The 4,140-nt window shown below is 39.8% G+C and overlaps 1 long non-coding RNA gene across 1 annotated transcript; it reads right to left on the bottom strand.

The window, feature by feature from the left end:
* Positions 1-209: 209 nt before the first annotated feature.
* On the bottom strand, positions 210-3,780 carry LOC146475573 (uncharacterized). The gene is made up of 3 exons (XR_014865921.1): positions 3,611-3,780; positions 2,322-3,435; positions 210-1,038 (listed from the first exon to the last, which is right to left on the bottom strand). It is a non-coding gene; the product is annotated as an uncharacterized LOC146475573 (long non-coding RNA).
* Between the last annotated feature and the right edge of the window lie 360 nt (positions 3,781-4,140).

Raw genomic sequence — 4,140 nt, forward strand, 5'->3', positions numbered from 1 at the left:
GCTAATTAAATCGCGCAAATGATATGATAGGTTTAAAAGATACGGGCGGACACTTTACGCCAATGAGCGCATCTGTTTATTCGCTTCACGGCACTTCAGTCGAACAAACAGCACGTTTACTGGTATATTTGCCTTCCTTTAAGAGCTATTTCTCCCGTTAGTTTACCTTTAGCAAGCAGGAATACTTGGTAAGGTGAGTATGATCAATGAGAGTTAAAAGACCGTGGTTGTGTGTTACGTAGTTGGCAAGTGTTTGCTGAATTGAATGGGTCTCACGGCCCTAATTCTGACCCACCAAAGGAAGGCCTGGTGTAATTACCTTTCAAACTATAAAATTGAAAAAGCATTCTAGCTCTTTGTTCCTTTTTTTAACATAAGTTTACAATCGCAAAGTTCTGGAACCGTATAGCTAAAATGGGACGATCTGGCCTTAGTTTCCACAAAGTGTTTATTTGCCGCAAAGGAAGTAGTGGGCAAACGCCCAAGGAAAAACAACACACTAGTGAAAATGCGTGAACAGAAACAAACGCTTTGAGGGCTCACGCAAGCCTCGAAGATTCGATTCAATTAAGCGATTTTTGTGCCAGATCATTTGTCGGCAATCCACAAAGTAATGAGTGAGTTTAATTCGTTTTATATGCAGTGAAATTTTACTACGGAAATGCCAAGTTTTTAATAGCAAGACTGACTGCGAACTACCGCTGTATTCCACTTTTCTTAAGACTTCAAGATTTCCGGATCCCGCAACAGCTCTCAAAGCAAAACTGATATTTTTAGGAACAACATCAATAAATTAAAGCTCTGCAGTGGTCGATAAGTTCTTCTCTTCGGCCAGTTCTTTGTTTGCAGAGCAAGGTTTAATTTTCGAAGCGCCTGTCGTGTCGTTAATTACGATTAACCCCAACGCAACCAACGTCAACTTTCAAGTACCGCGACTCTTTTAAACTTTTAAGTCCATTCTTGTGATTGGAGTAAAATCGTCAGGAAAGCCTGAACTGTCGAAGTGCAACCATTCAAATCATTGCGGGTGGAACGTCCCTATGGTACCCAATGGTTTTGAGATTTGAGTCTGAAATGAAATCCTAAAGTACCTTAAAGTGTGGGTCAATGAAGAAGAGTTTGTGGGCATTAACTTCCTGTGCGGTGGTGTTTATTGTGCTGTGCAAGGAGGCTGTAACTTTTGAGTCTGTAAATGAAATCATTAAGTGTGACCATTCAAATGAAAGCTACTGAGCAGTACTCTCCTGTGGTGCTGTTTATTATGCTGTACAAGGTGGTTCAACTTTTGAGTCTGTAAGTAAAACCTTAAGTGCATGTGACCATTCAAATGAAAGCTACTGAGCAGTACTTTCTTGAGGTGCTGTTCGTTGTGTTTTACAAGGTGATTCAATTTTTTAAGTCTGGCTATTCAAACGAAACCTTCTAAGCAATACCTTGCAAGTACCTTCCTACCGGTCCTACAGCGTTCAGTGCTTACAAACTGCCAAATTTGGGAATGGAATTACTTCCCCTTGCCGGATTGTCAAGCAACAACAAATGCAGCTGGAAAACGTCCGGTTATTGTTCAGTATTTGGCAAGAGCTCGCAGTTTGACTGAGAATTTTCCGGGGTACTGAGATGCCACGTGCATTGCTCAGATAAGCTTTTGTTTTTATAAGGAACTGGCTTATTGATAGAGAATTAAACGCCCTCGTTCCTTTCTTATTCTAACACACTGCTGACTCAGTCAGGGGGGGATTTTGACGCACTACGGATCAGGTTTGGCCTTGTGATGCCTCGGCGTACTGATCCAAACTGCTTTGAAATTCTGTGTTCATACCAAGAACTAACTCGGATGGCACACCGAAGTCATTCTTCTCTGTGATTTTCTTCTGAGGCGAATTAAATTGTGGTGCTAACCGTTTGATTTTGTAAATGAAAATATTAAGTACGATTTTACATTGGAACTCGTACCTAGCTATTGAACAGCACTGGGGGTTAGTTTATAAAGAAACCTCTGTGCTGCGTCGGTTGGAAGTGTAACGAATGTTTATTTTTATCAACAGAATAAGGTAACGTGGCTACCGTATAAAGATTCGAGTGCTAGCGTTTCGAGCGTTAGCCCTTGGCAATCTAGACAGTACACTAGTTCTTGAGCTGTCCAACTGGATATAACTCTTTTAGTTGAGTCTGTAGAAATCATGAAATCTCAAAAGTTTGATCAACTGAAGGGCACTCAAACGGAGGCTTCTGAGTATCACTCTCTTGTCATACTAGCCTGTTTATAATTTTAAACAAGGTGGAAATCTTAAAGTGCCATGAATTCAAATACAAACTGTTACCTTGTTCTGCACGCTGTCAGTACAGGTCGCATAATTTAGCTTGGTTATGGTCTTCGAGTCTACATCTGCGGTGAGATACTTAACGTGACCATTCAAACGAAAATAACTAACGAGTACTAAATTCTTGTGGTAGCGTTTGAAATTGTTTTTTGTAAATATGTCGAATTCAGTGTATTTTAGTCTTTAAAGAGAGGTCGATATTACAGGAAGGCGCCAAGTTTCATGAACAGTGAGCATTGCGGTAGCCATGAAGTTGTAGATCACTATCTATCTAGGCCTTTGTTCGTTAAGGTGAATCGGATATAAGGCGGAACTCCTTTTTATCTCGCAATATTGCGCGACGGCTTAGCTATTTTAACAATCTCCATACGTATAAACACTCTACAAACTCTTCAGTTCCGTACAGAAACACCGGTATATATACGCCCCCCCGCTTCGAATTTTTACTTTATTTCTCTGTTGTAATTCCGTGCTATGATATGGTCCTTTTAATCAACAAGGATCACGCAATTCTACCAACATTTTCGACTTGTAAAGCCAAAAAAGTCCAATTCTTACTTAGTGGGAAAACGTTTGAGAAAATTCGATTCTGATACGTTCTGGGTCTGCCAGGATGAAATCTTAACTGCGACCATCCAATTGATAGCTTTTAACTAGTGCTTCAGTTCTCGGGGCAGTCTTTTTTGCTTAATATATTTTGCTACAAATGGAAGTGTAAAAGTTTGGCTCGTTTTTCAACTATGGTACTCTTTCCAACTCTCACTAATCACTCCGTTTTCTTGCGGATTGTACACCTTGTTAATGCTTGTTTTGGAAGTTGTTTTGTGGTGTATGGAGAGGGCTTATATATTAGTACATGATATGCAGCGACAAAGTTGTAAAGTAAGCCGCCGGTTTTATGGTTCGAGTGAACTGATTTTTCATAAAGAAAGATTTCTCTCTCAGTGGTTGAGCCCTATTCGACCTTTACAGCAATGGAGTGTGAACCAGAGAACAACAGACAATGAAACTACGGTAGAGTTTTCCTCTCACCTTTTTCAACTGTTTAAGTCTTTCTTTGTCTATTCTTCGTCGTCTTCTTCACTGATATTGCTATAGATCATGCATGTACGTTCTGGACAGTTAAAGTTTAAATCAATATTTATCATTGCAATTGTTTGACGTGCACTGAAATCGGGAGTTAGACGGCAATAGAGAAATGAACAAGTCTCGTGGAATTTCGCTTCGCAATAAGACGAAGAGGTCATGTATGCTTCACTGATCTGTAACAACTGACTAAATTGTTTTACCTGCTGCCGGAGGTTCTCCGGATTTAACTTTCGTCGTCCATCATTTCTCAGTTTTGATTTCAAGCATGAGCATTTGTGATCACGTGGGCACAATATAATCTGCTTTAATAAAGGTTTAATACTGCATCAGCAATATCGTATAAATCAAAAGGCTTCTTGCGATATATTAATATCAGTAAGCTTCACTGCGGCAACGATTCAAGGCCATATTTAATACCCCTTCTCTGGAACGAAAACAAAATCGCCCGAGTAGGCTTGCTTCCCTGTACAGCGGTAAGTTAACCATTCTTAAGTATTTGAACAATCTGCTTTTAGCTAGTCATTGTGCATGGCCATTTCACGAAATCTATAGACGCACTGAGAAGACATCAATTTGTGGTATTAGCACTGATTTTACTGCCAATAATGCCGAACCTAAAATTGAAAAGACATATTACACTTCACTTTACAAATCATTGACAACAAAACAAAACTGCTGCTCCGCAGGTTTTGTTTGAAAGGCCACACGTTGGAATTAAAAGCTAGTTGGA

Source organism: Pavona decussata, unplaced genomic scaffold, assembly GCF_977016875.1.
Source record: "Pavona decussata unplaced genomic scaffold, jaPavDecu1.1 SCAFFOLD_84, whole genome shotgun sequence".
Taxonomy (NCBI): domain Eukaryota; kingdom Metazoa; phylum Cnidaria; class Anthozoa; order Scleractinia; family Agariciidae; genus Pavona; species Pavona decussata.